This window comes from Adiantum capillus-veneris, chromosome 7, assembly GCF_014529385.1.
Source record: "Adiantum capillus-veneris isolate H3 chromosome 7, ASM1452938v2, whole genome shotgun sequence".
NCBI lineage: Eukaryota > Viridiplantae > Streptophyta > Polypodiopsida > Polypodiales > Pteridaceae > Adiantum > Adiantum capillus-veneris.
This window is the reverse complement of record NC_140937.1, coordinates 137,363,254-137,388,330: the sequence shown is the minus strand read 5'-3', so window position 1 is coordinate 137,388,330 and position 25,077 is coordinate 137,363,254. Positions and strand designations below refer to the sequence as shown.

At 41.9% G+C, this 25,077-nt stretch overlaps 1 pseudogene; it reads right to left on the bottom strand.

Annotated features, from left to right (window-relative positions):
* The window catches only part of LOC147454679 (uncharacterized), an 83,770-nt pseudogene extending 59,809 nt beyond the window's left edge, over window positions 1-23,961 (bottom strand).
* Window positions 23,962-25,077: the final 1,116 nt, after the last annotated feature.

Sequence of the window (25,077 nt, the reverse complement as noted above, 5' to 3'; positions counted from 1 at the left end):
TGCACATACTTTACAGTTTATTTTACCGGTTGCCATTGAGGGATGTTTGTCTCTCGACATCCGTAACACAATCTACAAACTTGCAAAGCTGGTGCAATGGATCTCACAAAAGGAGATCAACGTAGACTCCATACCATTTGCCAAACTAAATGCTGCGGAGCTTGTGTGCATGTTTGAGAAACATTTTCCTACTACCATGCTAACCATTCAGGTGCATCTTCTTGTTCACATAGTTGATGAGGTGGAAATTGCTGGCACAGTTCATTCCAGATGGATGTTCTTCTTAGAACGTTTCATGAAAACGCTTAAGGGATATGTGCGTCAAAAGGCACGTCCGGAGGGTAGCATGGCTGAAGGTTGGTTGGTATCAGAGTCCCTAGTGTACATTGGAGAGTGGCTAGACGGATTTGATAAAGCCCGGGACACGCTATTGCAAACTATAGATGATGAGCGCATATCTGGTATTGTCATGTGCAATCTCGGTGTTGAGAAGAAGATGACGGAAGATCTAGAGGCTAAAATCAACCGATTTTGCATGCTTCACAATCCAGTGATGCAAAAGTGGATTTCACAATATGAGGATGCAAAGCAAGAGCGACAAAGGGCACGAATCGAGTGGAGACAGGGAAGACGACCACCGATGCACTATCCGACGGGTCTGGAGAGCCTACCAACATTCATGAGCTTAAGATGGTTGCACAACCAATTGAAAAGCGCACAACAATGCGGTGACGAAGTGACTGAGGAAGAGTGGGAGTACTCTCGGGGTTGCGCGACCAAGGTAAGTTTGCAATGTATGACTAGCTAGTGACTTTATTTCTAAACGTTTGAACGGCCACTCATAATCTTTGTTCGTTGTAGTATAAGTCATACACAGCAGCATGGTGTAAAGGTCGACATTTTAGGGTGGAACGGATCGACAAAAAGCGTTTTACTCAAGATTGTGGAATCATGGCAAAATTTGAATAGCCTAGTCGACGACGTTCCTCTGATGCAGATCCTGTGGTGGCGGAACTCACTTACTTCGGCACGCTACAAGAGATTTTGAGGATCGATTACAGAGGATTTTTTGTCGACTTGTTCGACGTGCAATGGTTCAAGATAATCATGGAGGGTCGCAACGCTGCTGTGCGTAGAGGAGAGTCTGGTTTTCTTCAGGTGGATTCTACTAAGAAATGGACTGACCTAAGAGACACTTTCGTACTACCCGAGCATTGTGAACAAGTAAGTATGTAAATAGTTAGCATCCCCCTTTTACAAGTTATGTGCTTGAAAGATCTCATGTAAGTTATGTGGCTCCGGCAGGTAATATTTCATCCTACAAAGTCTACATCAAACTGGTGGTACGTCATAGAGGTAGCCCTTCGTAGTGCAAGGACGTATGAAGGCTACCATGTGCCAATCACAATAGCATCAATGGAGGAGATCAGAGAAGATTCTCAATCAAAAGCCGCCGCGGTGGTTCTAGACGAGCATCAAGATGCTACTACTCTATATGGGGTGCATGTAGAGGAGCTACAAAATGAAACAGAGGATATGTGTTTAAACGGAGAGCTCTATATAGATATAGGAAGTTATGCTAAGTTATGCGAGGATGAGAGAGAGATCTCTTAAAGCCACAAATATTGTATTTGAACAATTTTGCTCCGTGTTGTAAAAGCTCTGGCTCTCTAAGTACCTTCCATGGTGTATAACGCTCTTTTCTACTCGCGCTCACATCTTTTGATTGAAAATTCTGAGTTTTTGACTTGCCTCTTCTATCACTCAATTCATTGCGTCATTGTATTTATATGCGTCATTACGTCATTGTATTTAATGTTCTTTGCGTCATTGTCTACTCTATTCATTCAATATTAAGTTTAAATATTCGTGTGTTTAATGCAGGTATGGATGATGAGGAGTTTCTTTCTTCTTTGTCACCGAAGCAGAGACAGTGGTACGTGGAGTGTCATCGCTCTGGCGCATCATCGCGCGTTCCTACTCCATCCGCATCTCCCTCTCTTTCGGAGCATTCGGCGCGCTCCGAAGCTTCGGCGTCGATGAGACGAGCTTCACACTCGTCTAGACACCGGCGCTCTAGTGGTGGTGGTGGCGGTTGTTGTGGGGATTCCGCCGCCGATGCCTCCACACCGCCTCGTGTTCGACGAGGCTCTTTACCCTCCCCTTCTTTGCCCGCCCTCACACCAGCCAGAGCATCGCCACCTACGCCAGGTTTTGCGCGGCTGACTGTTCCTAGCAGTTACACACCTCTACCTACTCCGCCAGGAGCCACCCCACTCGACACTCCTCGCTTCAGGGCCCAGACGCCGGTGGAGACACCTGACGTCCGTACCCCCATCGACACGCCGCTAGAGACCCCTACCGGGACACCCAGGTTCACGCGTCACTGGCCAGAGGGCTTGCCTTACTCCGTCGACTTCAGCGGCGGCATCATCATGGATGATGACGGCAAGAAGGTGATCTCGTGCATGCGTGGTCTTTGCTCTCAGCTGTTTAGACACTACATACTAAACAAATGGAGTGAAGTACCAAGTGATTTAAAAAACAGAGTCATCAGCATACTTCATGATGAGTTTCCCGTTCCAACACGGGATCAGCGCTTCAATGAAGACCTGATGAAGATTCGAATGCGCGAATACTGCAAACACAAGCGTTCCGAAGTGCAAAAAGCAATCAAGCATGGGTGGAACAGGCCAGATTGGCTGGCCAAAGAAGATTGGAAGAATGCGAAGAAAGCAGCGCGCGAGAATCCCGACAAGTGGAAGCAACAAAAGGATGCAGCCAGAGCGCGAGTAGAGGCAGGGAGCTCGCACCACTTGGGGAGTGGTGGATGGGCATCATTTGAGGCCGATTTTGTAAGTGTTTTCGCATTCCTCTTTATGTTCGATAGTTTAGGGTTTATGAGTTTTTTAATTCTAGCATAATGAAATCTTTGTATGTTTTGACAGTGGTCGATGACAGGACGATCCCACACCGTACGAGCGCGAGTACGCAGGCAGGAAGGGCTTAAACGCCCTGATGGACATTCTCAGTTCTCGCGGCGGCATGGTTAGTATTAGGATTTACTCTTTTCTATTTTTTGTATTGTTTTATAAATGTCGTTATATGTTTATACTTACTGAAAGCTGTCTTATTGTCTTTTTTTGCAGAATCCGACAGATACGCCGTTTGGACGCGATGAGACGTCTGACTAGACGACGTCGGTTTAGCCGTAGCTAGATAGCATTAGTTTAGGTTTTCTCATAGCTTATGTATCATGAGACGGATTTTATACGTCTTTTTGAACCATGTATATTATTACATTTGTCACCGCAATTCATTTTGCCAATCAATTCTTTATGCCTATGATGTTGTACAATTGTCATTATTACATTTGCCAATCAATTCATTTTGCCTATGATGTGTACAATTGTCAATTTTATGCTTGTCAATTTTGCAAACAATGCGTCTTGTGGGTGACTATTTTGGGTCTATTATCTACCCTTGCACTTTTTTTAAAAAGTGAATCAAGTACAATATGGTTGATGGGTGGCAGGGCATTCAATGCCCTGTCACCAAAAAAAAATTCTCTCGGACGTCGCTATAACCGCCGCTATTTATGGCTCTATAGCGTCGCTATAGACTTCTGTGTAAACGTCGCTATAACCGTCGCTATGAGCGCCTCTATATAGCGACGCTTATAGCGACGTATATAGCGATGCATATAGCGACGCTCTCGTAGCGACGCTATTAGCCACAGTTTTAGCGACGCCGGGGGTTATAAAAACCCAGTGTATTTCCGTCGCTAACAGCGTCACAAGAGCACACAACCTCTTGTAGTGAAAATGATGCAAAGGGGAAATCCAATGCTCAAAATAATTCCCAAGGCACTTCCAACAACAACAACAATCGGTCTAAGGAGAAGGGAGTTTACAAAGGTAAAAACAAACTCTCTCCTGAAGAGCTTGAAGATTTTCGCAAGGACAATAAGTGTTTCAAGTGTGGAGAGCAAGGACATGGCTATCGTTCTTGCCCCAAGAAGAATACTCGCAATGAGACTCCTAGGGCTTCCACCATCGAAGCTCCAAAAGAGGATGGTCATTGCAAAGGATCATCACTTTCCTATGCTTGGGGAAAGGTAAGAGAGCATGATGCCTTCATCTTGTTTGACCCTGGCTCTACTCTCAACTTCATATCAATAGAGTTGGCCACCAAGTTGGGCATTCAAGCTTTTGAGATGGGAGATATAGTAACAGCTGATGCAGCTTTCAAGGGACAACAAGCCTCCGTTACTCCCTTGATTGGGAAGTTGAGGCTTCATGTCCAAAGCTATGTCGACAAAGAAGACTTCTTCATCTCTCCTCTCCATCATCAGGATGTTATCCTAGGGGCACCATGGTTTGATCGCATGGCTGCCAACATGAAGTTCCCTGAAAGGAGAATTTACTTCACCTACAGGGGAAAGAACATGTATATAGATGCTAGTGAGCGTGGTCGCACTATTCCACTTGGAAATCCTCTTTCTTTTGATAAATCAATGAAGAGCTCAGTTTTTGCGTACATGATTTATGTCAAAGAGTCTCTAAAAGCTAATAATGTTTCATCAAATGAAAATGATAGGAATCAAGAAGAGTTAGACTTGTCTACTTTTCTAAAAGGATTCCAAGATGTGTTCATCGATGATATCCCTATGGACCTACCTCCAAAACGAGGGGATGATGACCATCGTATTGAGCTCCTTCCAGGAAGCTCACCGCCTAACAAACCTCCTTATCGAGTCTCACAAGCTCAACAAGAGGAGATTATGAGGCAAGTACAGGAATTGGTAGACAAAGGGATGGTGAGGCCTAGTTCCTCTCCCTTTTGTTCTCCAGTCCTTTTAGTGCAAAAGAAAGATGGTACATACCGTATGTGTGTGGACTATCGAGCACTAAACCATATCGCTATCAAAAACAGATTTCCCGTGCCTCGGGTAGAAGATCTGTTTGATAAGATACAAGGCTCTACCTACTTCAGTAGGATTGACCTTAAGAGTGGCTATCATCAAATAAGGATAGTTGATGAAGATATCCTAAAGACCGCGTTTCGCACAATATTTGGTCTTTATGAATATCTAGTCATGCCTTTTGGCTTGACTAATGCACCAGCTACTTTCAATCGTCTCATGGAGAAAATTTTTAGACCATATCGTAAATTCACTGGAGTGTTCTTTGATGATATCATCATCTACTCCAAGTCTTTGGAGGAACATAAGCAACATCTCCAAGTGATTTTTCAAGCCTTGAGGGAGAACAAACTTTTTGTCAACCAAAAGAAAAGTGAATTCTTCCTTCAAGAGATTCAATATCTAGGTCATATTATCTCTCACGATGGTATTCGTATGGATCCATCAAAGTTAGAGGTAATAAAATCATGGCCTAACCCAAGGAATCTACATGATCTAAGAAGCTTTATTGGTATGTGTGCATACTATAGATGCTTCATAGCAAAATTCTCTCAAGTAGCACGACCACTACACGACTTAACAAAGAAGAACGTTAAGTTTGTATGGACTGCTAAGGAGCAAAATGCTTTTGAAAAACTCAAAGAGAAGCTTACTTCCCAACCAGTCCTCGTGCTTCCGGATCTCTCAAAACCATTTGAGGTCCAATGTGATGCTTGTGGTGGTTTCCTTGGAGCGGTTTTGCTTCAAGAAGGGCATGCCATAGCATATGAGAGCCGAAGGCTCAATAGTGATGAACGAGTCTTGGGCATTTATGAGAAAGAGCTTTTAGCTGTTCTACATGCCCTAGACACATGGAAGAACTACCTATTGGGGACTCCATTTATCCTACGAACCGACCACCAAAGTCTCAAGTATTTCATGACGCAAACCAAACTTTTCGACAAACAAATGAGGTGGGCAAATTTTCTTTCGCAATTTAATTTCCATATTGCTCACATAGCTGGTAAGCACAATCAAGTTGCCGATGCACTTTCACGACGACCAAAAGTTAATGCGGTGTCTATAGCTACTCACAAATGATCTATCCTCTATGATAGATGAGTATGCTACTGACCCTGACTTTAGAGACATAATGTCAGCCCTTGCTTTGGGGAAGAAAGAGGAACCATTCAACTTACAGGATGGTTATCTTCTCCACGGCAATAGGCTATGTGTTACCCATTCCCTTCGTGAGAAGGTTATGTATGAATCCCATGCTCCTCCATATGCAGGGCATAGAGGTATTCAACCTACTCTCCGAGGAGTAGAGACGTATTTCTATTGGCCTACCATGAAAGTAGACATACAAGAGTATGTTTCAAAATGTGTAGTATGCCAAAAGACCAAGTATGATAGAGGGAAGCAACCTGGATTACTCCAGCCATTGCCTATTCCAAATTCACCATGGGAGAGTATATCCATGGATTTCATCTTTGGATTACCCAAGTCTATCCATGGGAATACAGGAATATGGACAATAGTCGACAGGTTTAGCAAGCAAGCACATTTTATTCCTGTCAAAAAGACTATTAAGGCACATCAAATGGCAACTCTCTTCATATCTCACATTTTCAAGCACCATGGATTACCCACATCCATCGTGTCAGATAGAGATCCTAGAATGACCAGTAATTTTTGGAAAGGTCTCTTTGAAAATCTAGGAACAAGATTGAATTTCTCTTCGGCCTATCACCCACAAACGGATGGCCAAAGTGAGATAGCCAATCTTACGATACTCGATCTACTCAAGACTTATGTTACCAAAGTAGATCAACGCTCACAATGGGAAAAGTATTTACCTCTAGTAGAGTATGCCTACAATAATACTGTACATACTTCTACGGGGAAAGCACCTTTCGAGATCATAGAGGGAAGACCTAAAAGTCCCTTGCTACTCAAAGTACATGGGAAGATCTTCGCTGCCGATGAATATAGCCGTGACCTACAAGAATCTTTTCAAAATATTAGGGAGGCTATAGCCATCTCTCAACAAAGGCAAAAAGCTGCTGATGATAATCACAGAAGAGCCTTAATGTTCAAAGAAAATGATTGGGTCTTACTCAAGTTTCCTAAGGCTCGATTAAGGCAAACGACGGGCAAAAATCCTACGGGCCATCAAAAGTATTATGCTAAACTAGCAAAAAGATACTATGGTCCTTTCCAAATCTTAAAGCCCATCAATGAGACGGCTTATCAACTCAAGTTACCCAACCATTGGCTTATACACAATGCCTTTCATGTAAGCCTACTTAAGCCCTACAAAGGAGATCCACCAATTGAACCAATTATTGAAGACCCTCCCGAAGTTGAAGACCAAGAAGAGGTGCTACAACCCGAAGCTGTCCTTCGGCATGAAGACAAGGTACTACGACATGGTAAGATAATCCGACGGTATCTTATTAAGTTCAAAAATTATCCTTTTGAAGATGCTAAATGGATGCAAGGAATACAAATTAAGGATAGTATGAACCTTGTCAATACTTACAATGCTACCTTAGAGTAAGCAAATGTACAAATTTCTTTTAAATGACTCATGTTTTTGTCTTATATGACTAGTCCTCTTTTTAATTGTGCACAAATTTAACTAGTATGCATGCTTAGAATCATGTTTGTGATGACGACGTCTCTCAAACACCAAGTAGAATTTGTCACTCTACTTTGGGAGAATGAAATGGACTAAAGAGCAGACATGCTTGTGGAAGCTATGTCTCCCAAGCACCAAATGGATTAGTCATCCATCTTGGAAAGATGTCGTAGGGTAAAAAAAGAGATCCTCTACCCGCTAAGTACGATTGACTAATGACTAAGGCTTTATCTCTTCTACCTCATAGTCGAGGACGACTATGATTTCAAGAGAGAGGTAATGCCATAAAATCTAATATCTAACCAACCCAAATGATTTTCTCATATTAAATTGATCACTTAATGTGGGAGAATAAATGGGAACAAGTGTTAAGATATAGATATGTGCTTATAGATCTATCTCAACACGGGGCCAATAGTAAAGGGGCCCAAATGGGAGATGTTCTATCAAGAGCAAGGCTAACCAATGGAGCATAATACCTTAGGGTTAGCTTCATTGAAGACCTCCAATAATGTGTGTAAAAGTCCTTTGACCTTAGGTAAGCTAGGGCTGAGCTTGAGGTGGGAACCCGGCCCAAGCTCGAGGTGCTTGACCTGCTTGCGGTGCTTGTCGTGCTTGAGGTGTTTGTCTTGCTTGAGGTGCTTGATTAAGGTGCTTGAGGTGCTTGACTTAATCCATTCTTGAGGTGCTTGACTTGCCGCTTGATTAAGGTGCTTGAGGTGCCTTGACATGCTTGCCAGAGATGCTTGTGGGAATACCCCCTAATCCAAGTGCTTTGTCATGCTTGATGACTAAGGTGCTTGAGCTCCTAAAGTCAAAAGCATCCCTACAAGAGGGGGGGCGAGCCCTTTTCCTAGGGATTAGAGAGAGAACACACACTCACACTCACAAGGGAAGCCCCAGCTTGAAGAGGCAGCAAGGTCACATGTCAAGTCCCTACCCATGTTACCTTCATGTGTTGCTTGAAGCCTATTGGCTAGGCTTCAAAGGGATCCAATGATAAATTACTTGAATTATCTAATTGTTTTTGCATTTATCAAGTCCTCTCTCTCAAAGGGGAAAGGGGGACACTTGTCCCAAGGCTACCCATGTTGCTTGTAATGGCTCCTGCTTGTGATTGGCTAGGCCTGGAGGGGTCCAATGAGCTTCAAGCATGAGCTACAAGGGGGGGTCGACCCAAGCAAGCTAGGGGGGTGCTTAGGGGGTATACTCACCCACACACACTCACAAACACTCTCATTGTGTACTATGCAAAGTGCAAGAACTCCCTCTCCTTCTCCAAGCAAGTAGAGGTTGAGAGCCTACACCAACACTCTTGGCTATGGAGTGCAAATCCATCCAAGAGCCATGCTTTAATGCTTGAGCTTGCCATCTATTTCTTCTTCATTACTATGCTATTATGTATGCTAGCACAAGAGTTATGATAAGTGAGGAACTATCTCTTTCTCGTATGAAATGTTTCTTCTTCCTCTTCCCTACCCTCATTCCCTGCTAGCTCTCTCCACCTTCGAAGGTGTTTGAGGTCTTGGGACTGAGGCTTGGTATAGTTAAAGCTTTCTTCAAGTTCAGGTTATGCTATGATGGTGATGCATGAAGCTTTCCATCTTCATTGCTTCACCTAGGTCACAAGTAACACAAAGAATGTATTGTAACAAGTCTCTTTTTATGGGAGAAATCATAATACAAATGCCTATTGGAGGGGGGACCGGCTCCACATAAATCCGGTCCTCAACTGTTGTCATGTTCTCTAAATTCTCTCTCTTGCAAAAGTATTGTATATGCCAAGTTAACTAATTGCTATGATCATGTTGCTATCTTCAATTATGTCAACCCGCTATGCTCACAAAATCATTTCTTGAAAGTACTCTCATTAAATTCCGCTACTCTCAAATTGAATAGGCAAATTCCATTACATTGGTATCAGAGCATTTGGTTTCTCTTTTCTTGCTTAAGAAGAGAGGTCCTTAAGTAGCCTATAAATGGTTGATGTTGTTAATTATAATAGAGTAAGTGGAACTGGGATCTAATATCAGTTTTGTTGAGCCCACTATGTGGGGGATGGTGCACACCTCGGGATCTTTGGACTTAATAATGGAGTCTTTCTAGACTTGCCTACGGCTTTACCATCATTGAGCCATAAGAAGTCCGAAAGGAGCTAACCCTTGGCAACTCTACTATGTTAGACCTACTCCTCTACTCTCTATAATTAACCACTTTGAGCCGTGGGTGTAGATACTTAAGTGCCGATTTTCAAAGGCTAAGAGGAGTGGCAACTAAGGTTTTGTATTGCCAAAGCATACACTAAGTATAAACATAAATTTTGTTAACATGGCTGACAATAATCAAGAGAGTAGAATGAACATTGATAGCTTTGATTTTGCACATGAAGGTGCTAATGATGATGCTCCCATGTTTGTGAATTATCTCGTCACTAGGTTGCAACAAGCTATGGGCAACCCTGTTTTGCAAGCCGAAGTTACTCAACAACTTCGTGCTTATGGAATTTCCCTTCCTCTCCCAGAGGAGAGAGAGCTTAGGAGGCCTCTTGAAGAGACCCCCAAAAGAAGACTCTCTCCCATTCGAGAGGAGGAATCCAAAGAGAAAGAAAGCAATGACAGTCTAAGTTCTTCTGAAGATGTGGCTCCACGAAGACGGCGGTCTAGAAGATCACCTACTCCTCCCAAGAGGAAAAGAGCAACCTATAGTCCTTCTCCTCATCACTCTGAAAGGCAAGAGAGGAAACAAAGGAAGAAAAGGGCTAGGAAGAGGTCACCCTCTTCTCCTTCTTCTTCACCTTCTTCCTCTTCCGATGAAAGTTATGGCTATTCTCCTAGAGAATACAAGAGGGGAGGACATCGCAAATCATTTCCTGCATGGCGAAGGTCACAAAAACTAAATAAGTTCAAGGAGGGAGGAAAGAGTATCTCTTTTCTCACCTACGATGGCACCTTTGGTGCTACCGACAAAGTGTTGGCCTACATCCAGCAATTTGATGCGGCCTTTGGGGACGAGGGCTTCACAGAGTCCTCCAAGCTACGCCATGTAGCTATGCACTTCCAAAAATCAGCTTGTTAATGGTGGGCTAGCCTTCATGGCAATGGAGAAGCACCAAACACATGGAAAACTCTACGAGTTTCCATCATGAAGCAATTTCTTCCAAGCAATACTAAAGATAAAGTTCTTACCCAATGGCGCGGCTTGAAGCTTCTCTCTCATGAGTCTATCAACAAGTATGTAGACAAGTTTTGGGATTTACATCTCAAATCTATTGTCTTTCAAAAGATAGACTTTTCCTAACAAAGACAACAATTCTGTGCGGGATTACCTGAAGAGATGGCCGAATACATCAACTCTCAACGGCCTGGTACTATTACCGAAGTAATCCACCACACCATGGTTGCTTCACACATCAATTTCCATCAAGGGGCATATGCTGATGCTCCTGGTCCTGTTGCCCTCTCTACCTCCTCTAGGAGAATACGTTGGTATTCTCACCCGTATCTATCAACAACAACAATGCCCTTCCCTATAGCAGTTTCATAAGAGAATAAGTAAAGAACCTTGTCTTTGCTTAATTCGTTTACGTATGGTTCTTTGCTGCGAAAGTAAGAGACTATACCCTCGCTCTCATGTTTGTAGATTCCCACATTCTCGTTATAAGTTGGAACCCTCATTGTTTTCTTATCATACCTAAAAATAGCTCCGGACCGATCAATGTTTGGTGGCTGTTCTTGAGTTTCTGAAACCATTTTCCCTTTCGCCACGTTATCTCCATATCTGTTGTAATCTTCAGGGTTACTAACTATTAAATAGTGGTTCCCCTTTTTGTCTCGGAATCTATCTACATCATCATACACTCGGATTATCTCCAATCTTTGAGCTAGCCTCTCTTTGATACAAATGCACTTGCGTCCTCGATAGTCCAAATAGACTAGGGCTCCTCTCGAGTTTGTTCCCTCCAAGAAGATCACCGTGAGCTTGGAATCACTCAAAGGATTTTGGGAGGTGCTTCCTCCTCGCATAGGTCCATCATAGGTGAAACCTCCTGGCTGTTGACTACCCATCATGAAGAAGGATTTGTCTGACGAAGTGTCAGTATCACTACCTTCCTCAATAATCGGTGCTAGCGGATCTAGCCTTGCCTGAGTTACACTCTCTTCGGTGGACACTAAGCTACCTTGGTCACCTGCCACCTTCTGGTCTCTAACAATGTATCTTCATTATCTTAAATTCATCAAACTTATCAATGCAATTTATCACAAATCCAACCACTCACCTGGCAAAGGTCAGTTTCTGCTCAACTTCTTGCTTTGTTGGCTGAATATACCTGTACACAAGCGTTTTAATTTCGGCAATTGAATCAAAGCATTTATCTGCTAGAGGTTATCTAAGTAATTATTGGTATAACTGGAGAGTTAATCTCAACCACTACTGTATTTTATACATTGCTACTGTTCTAGATTAGGTTTGCTAATCTAAAACAGTTTTACCCTCAGATGTTGGTCAATTTACGCGAAATAGTCTGAATTCAGTCTTTGCTTCGTCAAATGGGAAAACAAGGTCCAAATTCACTTCTGAAAGAAGTTCTGGAACCCTAAAGCCAAATGGAATCTCACTGTCTATGCCAGGTCAAATTTTCCTTGCAGTAGGCCCTAATAGACATCCTACGCGTAGGATGTCTCCTGCTGTGTTTTGCCTGTATTTTTGCACTCTTGTTTCCCCTTGTTGTGGTGAGCCTACATGTCATAAATTCTAATATCTAGCCAACCCAAATGATTTTCTCATATTAAATTGATCACTTAATGTGGGAGAATAAATTGGAACAAGTGTTAAGATATAGATATGTGCTTATAGATCTATCTCAACACGGGGCCAATAGTAAAGGGGCCCAAATGGGAGATGGTCTATCAAGAGCAAGGCTAACCAATGGAGCATAAGACCTTAGGGTTAGCTTCATTGAAGACCTCCAATAATGTGTGTAAAATTCCTTTGACCTTAGGTAAGCTAGGGCTGAGCTTGAGGTGGGAACCCGGCCCAAGCTCGAGGTGCTTGACCTGCTTGCGGTGCTTGTCGTGCTTGAGGTGTTTGTCTTGCTTGAGGTGCTTGATTAAGGTGCTTGAGGTGCTTGACTTAATCCATGCTTGAGGTGCTTGACTTGCCGCTTGATTAAGGTGCTTGAGGTGCCTTGACATGCTTGCCAGAGATGCTTGTGGGAATACCCCCTAATCCAAGTGCTTTGTCATGCTTGATGACTAAGGTGCTTGAGCTCCTAAAGTCAAAAGCATCCCTACAAGAGGGGGGGCGAGCCCTTTTCCTAGGGATTAGAGAGAGAACACACACTCACACTCACAAGGGAAGCCCCAGCTTGAAGAGGCAGCAAGGTCACATGTCAAGTCCCTACCCATGTTACCTTCATGTGTTGCTTGAAGCCTATTGGCTAGGCTTCAAAGGGATCCAATGATAAATTACTTGAATTATCTAATTGTTTTTGCATTTATCAAGTCCTCTCTCTCAAAGGGGAAAGGGGGACACTTGTCCCAAGGCTACCCATGTTGCTTGTAATGGCTCCTGCTTGTGATTGGCTAGGCCTGGAGGGGTCCAATGAGCTTCAAGCATGAGCTACAAGGGGGGGTCGACCCAAGCAAGCTAGGGGGGTGCTTAGGGGGTATACTCACCCACACACACTCACAAACACTCTCATTGTGTACTATGCAAAGTGCAAGAACTCCCTCTCCTTCTCCAAGCAAGTAGAGGTTGAGAGCCTACACCAACACTCTTGGCTATGGAGTGCAAATCCATCCAAGAGCCATGCTTTAATGCTTGAGCTTGCCATCTATTTCTTCTTCATTACTATGCTATTATGTATGCTAGCACAAGAGTTATGATAAGTGAGGAACTATCTCTTTCTCGTATGAAATGTTTCTTCTTCCTCTTCCCTACCCTCATTCCCTGCTAGCTCTCTCCACCTTCGAAGGTGTTTGAGGTCTTGGGACTGAGGCTTGGTATAGTTAAAGCTTTCTTCAAGTTCAGGTTATGCTATGATGGTGATGCATGAAGCTTTCCATCTTCATTGCTTCACCTAGGTCACAAGGAACACAAAGAATGTATTGTAACAAGTCTCTTTTTATGGGAGAAACCATAATACAAATGCCTATTGGAGGGGGGACCGGCTCCACATAAATCCGGTCCTCAACTGTTGTCATGTTCTCTAAATTCTCTCTCTTGCAAAAGTATTGTCTATGCCAAGTTAACTAATTGCTATGATTATGTTGCTATCTTCAATTATGTCAACCCGCTATGCTCACAAAATCATTTCTTGAAAGTACTCTCATTAAATTCCGCTACTCTCAAATTGAATAGGCAAATTCCATTACACTACAACTGCTTTTACTTTTTGGTTTGGACACCTATTAGCTGGTCAATGAGTCAGAAATCTGTTCCGACAGCGCGTTGCTGATATTGATCAGTCTAATCAACTCCAAATTGGACCAAAATTGTCTAGGAGGCTTGCCTTAGGCTATCTAACACCTTACTATGCTCAAAGTCAAAGTCTGGCTTCAATTTCTTGCATTAGACATCCTACGCGTAGGATGTCTTTTTCATCAGAATGGCTTCAAACTCAATGCCCAGGCTCTCCTTGAGTTGCTGATCACTTTGGTATACTCAAAATTCAGTTTGGAGTCCAAAATCACTAAGAAGACATCCTACGCGTAGGATATCTTTTTGGCCTATTTGACCCCAGATTGGTCCCATAGCTTCCCCTTGATGTCAGTAACCCAATGGTATGCTTAGATTTTGGTTTGGATGTCAAAAGTCCCAAATTTCAGCTGTTTTTGCTTTTTCAGTCAAAAGTGCTAAAGTCCACTTTGAATCCAATTTTCTTACCCAAATGAAGTGAAACCCCTTTCAGTCACTCAATATATCATGCAAGACATGCTCATGCTGCCATCTTATGGTTTTGGTCTCAAAATAATGTTTTGGCACTATTTGGGTAGGATGTCTGGCAATTTCAGTCTATCTGGCCTTATCCTGTCAAGATATGGTCAAATTTTCACTTTCCAGTTGAAATTAGGGTAAATCGTACCTTCTGAACACACTGGTCAACTCAAAATCCCAAAATTCCTCCCAGATTAGCCTGTAGACACCCTACGCGTAGGATGTCTCCTAGCTAAATTTAAAGTTTTTTCTGATAGGAATGCTCCTGATGCTCTGTAGATCTATCAGAAACACTCACAGTAACTTTTGGACTTCAATTAGGCTTTCAAACACACTTTTGCGTCTTTTTGTGTTTTTTACAAACTCGTAACAATTTTACCAAGCAGGTGTACATGCATGAAATTCTCTAAATCCTGAATCAAGATGTCCTATTTACTCTACTCCTACCTATCATGTGAAATGGTGATAATGGTGTTTTTGGTTGCTTTTTGACCTCTCTGGACTCTCAAGCACTCCTCTGACCGCTTCTACCACTCCAACTCCTACTCTAGAACTCGACTACTACTTAAAACTACCTAAGTCGAAGGATCTAGGCCAAACACACGCTTCCTAAACTCCCTTTAAGACCTAGAGACTCCTCCACCCTCTGATCCTAACTAAATGTAAAGCAAGACTCTTGGCAAGCCAAAAAACACAATCCTCAAGGATTAGTCTTGGTCACCTACCTAAGGTTTTCGTCCCCGGCAGTGGCACCAATGTTGGACGGATACGCGGCGACGGACGTCAGCACAACGAGAACTCACCTAACATGTAATGTCAGCTAAGGACGAAGCTCGACCCGCAAGCAAGTGGAAGCAAGAATAAGGTGTCAACCTACACTCGACCAACTCCCCACCAATTCCTACAAAGGTCTCTACCAATTGTCTAAGTCACAGCCTTCAAGAGTGCATAAGAGGAAACTTCCTACAATGCTTTCTAGAGCCGAACACCCATCAAACAATCTCGAAACACCATAGAACTTGAAGGAGACCCTACTAATACCACTAGGTCGCTCTCCCTAAGGTCTATGAACCAAAATCCTGACCCCAAACACTTGGTGCAGAAACACGTAGGATGTCTGGCAGAAATCTGTAGGTCTTCGTTTCCAAAATCTAAAGTGTCTAATGTGTAGTTCTACTCAATGTGAACGCGTGGATATGCTGCAATGCAAAATCGGACAATGTATGCTCACCCAAACAACTAATGAAGCTCGTAGAAGGAGCTCGCAAAACCGGACCATACGTGCTCAATGTAGGTATCGACGCGTAGCTCTCGTAGGGGGCAATACGTTGCACTTCTTCGCACTCGATTCCAACCACCGGAGCACACGTAGCGTCAAGATGAAGCTCACACACACTCTCTCGTACACAGTACGCTCACTCACAGACTTCAAAACTTGTTTTTAAAAATGACAAAAGGGTTTTTTCATTAAGGTCAAAAGTGGTATATATACCTTACAATTTCTCAACCCTAAAGTTCCAAAATCAGTCATCTACTCAATCTAAATATCAAAACTGGATACAATCTGGAAACTTCTGTAAGTCCCAATAATTACAAGGTGAAAAATGAGGTTTCCTCAATGAATGAATAATTACAAAAAATAATAGTCCTCCGAGTAGTTACCGCCGTGGGGTGTGTCTAGCTTCTAACACTCCCCCCCCTCCTTGATCATGTCGTCCCCGACATGGCCTTGATCGGCTGCTTCATCTTATCGTTTCCCGCATATTTAGCAGTGATTCGTACCTGGCATGTAGGTTCAGCATTGTTGGGCCAAAGATGTCTGTATTCATGGGGAAGAACCCTGTATAGAATGCTTCTTCAAAATCCTGGAGGTGATAGGATGGTAGAAACATGATTCTTTGATACAGCGCATGTATCACCTCCTTGGAAGGCTGACCTGACAGATCCTAAGCACATCTGTATGTATCTTGGAAGAAGAATATGCTGTCAGTCACCTGGCCTGGCTTGAAGGTCTCGAGCACTGCTTAGATGGTTCTGCAGATTTTCTTCATCATAATGCATGTAAGGTCAGGTGAGCCAGTGAACAACTTTATGGCGCCCGTTAGGGTTTTCACCATGTATTGGACACTTATTCTCTCACCTGCCTTCACGCCCGGCAGCTTTGGGTAGTTCAGCCAAGTGGGTTCCCCTCATCCGAGATCTCCCTTGTCAAGCTTGCCCTTGAGTGCCTCCCACCCTCTTTGCACTTCACATGCAGTGAAAGCGCGATAGAGAATCTCCCCCCAAAAAAACCTAAAATTAGCACTCGTTTTCTCCCTTAGCAATGACGGCACCATCGTTGCTAGGGGGTGTGTAAAAGCTCTCTTGATGATGTGGCGGTAGTCCTCAAGGTGCACCAATTTTTTTGCAGCTTCAATCAAACGGGGTCGGCCCAAGGTGGCCATCATTTCTCCCTTTTTGATCTTGCTTGTTCAAGAACTTTGCATCCCGGTGTGAGCTCCTTTGTTCTCCTCTACACATTCGCCCGATGCCTACATGCCATGTGTGACTTCTTTTTCCTTCCTTCCTTACTTCACACTCATTGGCCCTTGGCCACTCAACCTTGGGCGGCCAAAGTAAAGGGCACCACGTTTTGTTATACACATCAACCGAGGCTTCGTTCCGCCTTCCCAATGCCATGTTTGGCATTCTCCGAACTTAAGTGAAAGCACACCGATAACTTTTTGTGCCTTAGAAAGGACACCGCATTTGGTATTCATATCAGCCAAAGCAGTGCTAATCCTTCATTTGTCCTTAAATGACAATGCCATCATGAATTTTACTGCTCACTTCAGCATCTCAGATAATGCCACATGCCTTTAAGACGCAAGCATAGGTGATTGCATTTGCCGAAAGGCATTCCCTTTGCATTCGGTTGAATTTTTTCATAGTTTCTTTGCCACAACCATATTGAAACGTGGCAGCCTTTAATAATACTATCATCTTGGATTCCAAAAATCATCCAGCTTAGCCGTGCCGGCCAATTGACATCGTCCCCTCAAGCCATATTATCTCATCAGCCCGAACTGGATCTAACAAGCCGTAAATTCCTTTAGACTTCTCAAGCTACATAAAACGCACACAAACCCTGTTGAGGCTGTGAAATTCCCAGATGGCACATCAACGGAGGTGACCCAATGGCATGAAACTGGTCCCCCAAGGAAATTTAAGATGGAAATATCTTGGTAACCGTAACTTTGATTGCGGATATGAAAAGACTGATGTTCTCCACAAAGTGATAACTTTAGTCCCATACATTCATTTCATTTCTGTCCCCTCAATTTTAGTTTCCCAATCCGGTACAAATCTGCCATCAACTCAAACGTAAAACTACCATAACATCCTAATCGTAGCTCCAATTGATGAGCCGCAAAGACAGACTCGTAGAGCACCTCGAGCACTATAGTTCTAGCCCATAAACTTTCATTGCTTATCACTTCAAGTGTACCCACTTTTAGCATAAAAAACATAAGTGTTGGCCCCTTAAAGCCACATCTAGCATACATTTAGCATTAAACTTGGCCTATTAACAAGCCCTGATCACTGCTCAATAAATGTGTAGACTTCAAAGAAGCTTAGCTTGTATTTCTTTTCTCTTTTTCCCCATATGGAAACGGAACTGCACAAAAACAATTACTCCCTTGATTGGGAAATTGAGGCTTCATGTCCAAGGCTATGTTGACAAAGAAGATTTCTTCATCTCTCTTGTCAAGCATAAAGATCTCATCCTAGGGGCACCATTGTTTGATCGTATGGCTGTTAATGTAAAGTTCACTGAGAGAAGGTTGTTTTTCAAGTATAAGGAAAAGAACATGTACATAAATGCTAATGAGTCTCGTCATACCATACCCCTTGTAAATTCTCAAGCTTTTGACAAATCAATGAAAAGCTCAATTTTTGTGTACATGAATTTTGTTAAACAATACATAAAAGGTCCTACTGTTTTATCAAATGAATATGGTAGAAATCAAGAAGTGTTAGACTTGTCTAATTTTCTAAATGGATTCCAAGATGTTTTTATTGATAATATCCCTTTGTAATTGACTCCAAAACGAGGGGATGTTGACCATCGAATTGAGCTCCTACCATGAAGCTCACCACCTAACAAGCCTCCTTATCAAGTGTCCCAAGCTCAAGAACATGAGATCATGAGGCAAGTACAAGAATTTGTAGACAAAGGGATGATGAGGCCTATCTCCTCTCCCTTATGTTCCCTAGTCCTTTTAGTGCAAAAGAAAGATGGTACATACCGCATCTGTCTAGACTATCGAGCGCTAAACAATATCACTATCAAGAACAAATTTCTCGACCATGTGGGTAGAAGATCTGTTTGATAAGCTACAAGGTTCAACCTACTTCAATAGGATTGACCTTAAAAGTGGCTATCATCAAATAAGGATAGTGAATGAAGATATCCTAAAGATTGAGTTCCGTACAACATTTGGTCTTTATGAATTTTTAGTCGTTGCCTTTGGCTTCACTAATGCACCGGCTACATTCAATCGTTTATTGGAGAAAATTTCTAGAGCCCACAACAAGTTTATTGGATTGTTCTTCGATGACATTATCATCTACTCCAAGTCCTTGGAGGAGCAAAATCAACATCTCCAGGTGATTTTTCAAGCTTTGAGGGAGAACAAGCTTTTTATCAATCAAAAGAAGAGTGAATTTTTTCTTCAAGAGATTCAATACTTAGGTCATATTATTTCTCAATATGGTATCTATATGGATCCATCAATGTGGGAGGTAATAAAATCATGGCCTAATCCAAGGAATATACATGAGCTAACAATCTTTGTTGGTATGTGTGCATACTATAGACCCTTCATAGAAAAAACTCTCAAATAGCAGGACCATTACATGAATTAACAAAGAAAAACATTAAGTACTCATGGATTGCTAAAGAGAAAAATGCTTTTGACAAGCTCAAAGAGAAGCTTACCTCCCGAAAATTCCTTATGCTTATGGATGTCTCAAAGGCATTTGAGGTCCAATGTAATGCTTGTGGTGATTGCCTTGGAGTAGTCTTGCTTCAAGAAAGGCATGCCATAGCATATGAGATTCGAAGGCTCAATCTCAATGAACGGGTCTTGGGAATATATAAAAAAGAGCTTTTATCTATTCTACATGCCCTAGACACATGGAATCACTATCTATTGGGGACTCCATTTATTTTGCGAACGGACCACCAAAGTCTCAAGTACTTCATGACGCAAACAAAGCTTTCCGACAAACAAATGAGGTGGGCAAATTTTCTTTCACAATTTTATTTTCATATTTCTTATATTGTTGGTAATCATAATCAAGTGGTGGATGCACTTTCACAAGAGTCAATGCGGTATCTATAGAAACTCACAATGATCTATCTACTACGATAGATGAGTACGGTACTGACCCTGATTTTAAATACATAATGTCAGCCCTTGTCTTAGGGAAGAAAGAGGAGCCATTCACCTTGTAGGATGGTTATCTTCTCCATGGAAATAGGCTATGTGTTACCCACTCCCTTTTTGAGAAAGTCATGTATGAAGCCCATGCTCCTCCCTATACAGGGCATAGAGGAATTCAACCTACTCTTTGAGGAGTAGAGGCTTATTTCTATTAGCCTACCATTAAAAAATACATACAAGAGTATGTTTCAAAATGTATGGTATGCCAAAAGACCAAGTATGCTAGAGGGAGGCAACTTGGGTTACTCCAGCCATTGTTAATCCCTAATTCACCATAGGAGAGTATATCCATTTATTTTATCTTTGGATTATCCAAAGACTATTAAGGCACACCAAATGGAAACTCTCTTCATATCTCAAGTTTTCAAACACCATGGATTTCCAACATCCATCATGTCAAATAGAGATCCTAGAATGACCATTAATTTTTGGAATGGTCCCTTTGAAAATCTAGGTACAAGATTGAATTTTTCTTTGGACTATCATCCACAAACGGATGGCTAAAGTGAGATAGCCAATCTTATAGTTCTTGATCTATGAAAGACATGTTACAGTAGTCAATCAATGCTCACAATGTGATAAGTACTTACCCCTTGTAGAGTACGCATATAATAATGATGTCTATACTACTACAAGAAAGGCACCTTTTGAGATCATAGAGGGAAGACCTAAAAGTCCCTTGCTACTTAAAGTACATGGGAAGATCTTTGTTGTTGATGAGTATAGCTATGACCTACAAGAATCTTTCCAAATGATTAAGGAGGCTATATGCATCTCTCAACAAAGGCCAAAAGCTGTTGCTAATAAGCAGAGAAGGGCCTCAACATTCAAAGAAAATTACTAGGTCTTACTTAAGTTTCCCAGGGCTCGATTAAGGGAAACAACGGGCAAAAATATTATGGTCCATCAAGAGTATTATGCTAAAATAGAAAAAAAATTCTATGGTCCTTTTCAAATCTTGAAGCCAATCAATGACATGGCTTATCAACTTAAGTTGCCCAACCATTGGCTCATACACAATGCTTTTCACGTGATCCTACCTAAGCCCTATAAAGGAGAGCCTCCAAGTGAACCAATTATTGAAGACCCCCTAGAAATCATAGACCAAGAAGAGGTGCTACAACCCAAATATATCCTTCGGCATGAGGACTGTAGGTGGATTCCAAGGCTCACTCTTATCTTATTGCAGACATAGCGAGAACCACAAACATAATCGTCAATCCATGGGACGAAGTTGACTTAACTAGTGCATGGAGGCTACAAGAGGGTGTCAATCTCTTGTAAAACAATAGGGACAACTCGCATATAACTCAAGATACACTCAAATGAACTAAGTCATCAAAAGCTAGTCGCTAATTGGTAAGCAAGCCATGATTGTTATAGCATCAAACGACATCCAAATGCTATAAAACTTCTAGGAAAAGTATATGAACTAATCACACATGCTTATGGTCTCAAATCTCACTTTCAATGAGTGGCCAAAAATCTGATAATTAAGAGCAGTGAGGGTTTGACCTAGTCATTTCTAACCTTGAATGCATCTAAATACTTAACAATGATGTCTCGATACCCTACCTATACTTACTTTGTGATTTCCTAGCTTAAATTCCTACTTACGATGAAATTTAGGCCATGGGTCAGCGACCTCAATTACTATGATTTATCATGATATGTTTACGTCAATGCATATAGGTCTTACTTGTGGTTTCAATGCAATAGAAGGCACTACAATGTGACAATCGACAAGGGAGATAGAAGCAAGAGAAGGATAGAGGAGAGCACCGTAACCTCACACTGTGTATTTCATTATCCAAAACTTTATAAAAACTTTACAAAGTTGGCTTGTATACCTTAGCCAAGGTTTCTTAGGTCAAAAACTAATCATTTGGAAGCTCTAACCAAGGATTAAATGATACAACCTAGAAGCTTATAGCTCCAACTCATAGATTACAATATCCACTCGTCAAATAGGAGTCACAATATTCCCAATTTATCAGAAGAATAAGTGTTTCAACAATGAAGCTCTCAAAAAATGCTATATGGTTTAGCTTGCTGCTAACATTCTCCCCTCCTCGACTGTGTCGTCCCTTGACACAGTTTCATGGAATGAAGTAGTCTTCAGGTTGACGGCTAGCGAGGCTGTCTTTAAGTGCTTGAAGATCTTTTTGATATCCGATGCGCTGTTCTTTGTCATGGACTTGCAAAAATTGAGTAGTAACTCTATTCTTTAGTTCTATGGTTGAATATTCGATGAACCTTGTTTAATTGCTAATCACTGGTCCAAAATGTTTTGTGCGCCATGTGAAAAATCCAAAAGGCTTCTTCAAAAGCCAACATATTGATCGATGGCAAAGACATGCGTCTAGCATAGAAGTCGTAAAGAACTTCTTCTGAAGGCTGCCCACTTAAATCATAGCATAAGCCCTGGTTACCTTCTAAAAAGGACATCCATGAGGCTCCCGCTTGTTGAGATTCATGAAAACCTTGGATACATGTGAGCAGCATCTTGCACATTTTAAAAATCATTGCACACAAGAGGTCAGGGAGGCTCTTGAAGAAGTTCGTGGTGCCCGTTAGGGTTTTCACCATGTATTCTTTAGTGGCATGTCCTTGCTCTCGTGATGGCAATTTTGAGTAGTTAAGCCAAGGCAGGCTTTTCTTTTTTAGTGCTTCATGTGCTTGCCATGTCCTTACCCTTGGTACATGACAAATTGTTGGGTCCTTTTGAATTGATGTCGGTGCCCTTGTAGACAATATGAGGTCCCTTGAGTTTGTGTTGAGCCAAACTTTCCTCCATGTGGGGTGGAGAGCACTTGTCCCTTGGTCTTGCATATCCTTGTAGAGCCTCTTTCTTTTACTTGCAACAACTCCATCTTTATCAAAGGATATGGAAGCAACTGTTGATGCCACTGAAAATTGATTTTATTGGGAGTGAGATGAGTTGCGTTGACAGAGTGAAGTACTCTCAACTCCCAATCCATAGCTGCTTTTTATTGAACATCCACTTCTTGAACAATATGCTCTTTAAGTGCATCTCCTTCAGATTTAGAGATCTGCACCATTAGTACTTGTTCCTCTTCAGTGATTGGTACCTGCAATTGGAAACTTTATACCTGCTCTTTAGTTGGTTGTGTTTCTATGTTAGCAAAGGAGATTGATGATTTCTCTAGATTTGGTTGTTCAGATGTATGTGCCTCCTCTAGAGTTTCCACATTCCCTTCTCTTAGCGAATGATTGGCCTTTTTCAATTCTTCTATCTCTTTAAGAAACTGCTCTTCCCTTTGCATGCGTATTAGGGCGAGGTCTCTTCTTTGTTCTTGTTCCAGCTTCAACTCAAACTCCAATTGTTTTTTTTTTCTAAAGTTTTTTAAACTTCATCATTCCCATTAAGTGAACTGACTGATGGGTTTTCCCTTATTTGCTTTAAAATTTCCGCTTGGTCATTGATTCTCTGCTTTGAGTATTGCAAAGAAGAATTTTCTACATTCAACTATACTTGGAGATTTTTTGTACAGACTGAGTGGCGTTCATAAGTTCATTTGTCACTTTAATCAGCTGTTGTTCTTTGCTTTAACATGCATCTGATAACTTTGTGAGGAGTTCCCCTAACCCTTCCATCTCCTTTTCTTGATTTTTCTTGAAGTTTTGATGTTGTTCTACTTTTTTCTTGAGATCTTTGATTTGGATTTGAAGATTTTACATGATATTCATTATATCTTCAAGCTCACCTTGGAGTGCATCAATCACCTATTCAAGTTCTTGAGCTTTAGTGCACGGCTGCTAAGAGCTATTGTCCGTATTTTATCAGTCATTAACTGCATCTGCTTTGCATATTCATTGACTTGAGTGATAACTTCATCAGTCATGTCCCACTCTTCGGATTCTTCTTGAGGCTCTTTGGAAGGTCTAGCCTCATCTTTGGTTGTTTCTAATAGCTGATCTTGAATGGATTTCTTCTCTTTCTTTAACCCATCTCCATTTATCTCCATGAACTCATCTGATTGGTCACTTGATGAAAGCTTGGACTAGGAAGAGGCTGATCCCCCTATTTGATATTGGGTGAGGGTAGTCGTGGAGACATCACCTCCCTTTCATGTTGTGTTTTAGTTGGTTTCTCAACTTCTACTTGCTGTGGTTTTTGAGCAGTTGATTCTTCTCTAGCTTTTTTTTTTAGCTTCTTCTAATGCCTCTTGTATTTTCAGGTCTTTATCTTCCGCATACATCCTTTCTAGGATTTTTGTAGGATCTTCTTCTTAGGGTTTTTGGTCCTAGGGACCCTTGACTTCCCTTGGATTTTATAGAGTTGAAGTATGTCCTGTAGCTTCTTGACTTTGTTCATAAGCTTCCTTTCCTTTTCGAACCTCGCATTCTTCTATGGAGGTTCTTCCTAATGGGAGGCCACTTCCTTTCTCATCATCTCTTCCCATCTTGCCCTTTTTTCTTCATTGTCAAAAATTTCTTCACTGCTATGGGCTTGAGGTGAGATTTCATTTGACCCTTCATCTGCCTTATAGATCCCTTTCTTTTTTTATTGTGTGGCTCGTTGAGAGGGTTGAGATTTCTTCATAACTATCCATGTGTTTTGATATGGGCTTGGTGGCAAGATATTGGCCATCTAAATGGCGTGGTATTCAATTTGGGTTAAGACTTCCAAAGCTCCTAAGTATGTGACTTTCCCTTCCTTCTTTGTACTCTTGAGTGTTGTAAGCACATACTGAGAATGATCTATGGATTGTCTAGCTGACAACTTTAATACTTGTGTGAATGTGGTTGTAACAACATGATTTGGGGTAGTGTACCTTGGTGGTTTCTTGGCGAGGAAGTGGAAGTGCTGGTGGTATAGGCAGGCGGGATCCTCTACTTGCTTTAGCATAAGATTGGAGAAGGTGGAGGCAGTTGTACTCTTCACGAATTTTCCAGCTATTTTTTTATCTTTGGCTCTCATCGTCATACCTGTTGTTGGCATCTTTAGTGCTTCATCCACTATACCTTTGTTGATGACTACCTTGACTCTTTGTCCTTAGTGATCTGTAATTTGGGTAGATCCATCCTCTTGAATCGTGGATAGTGGTTTATAAGCCCTTTGGAAATCTATTCCACATGGT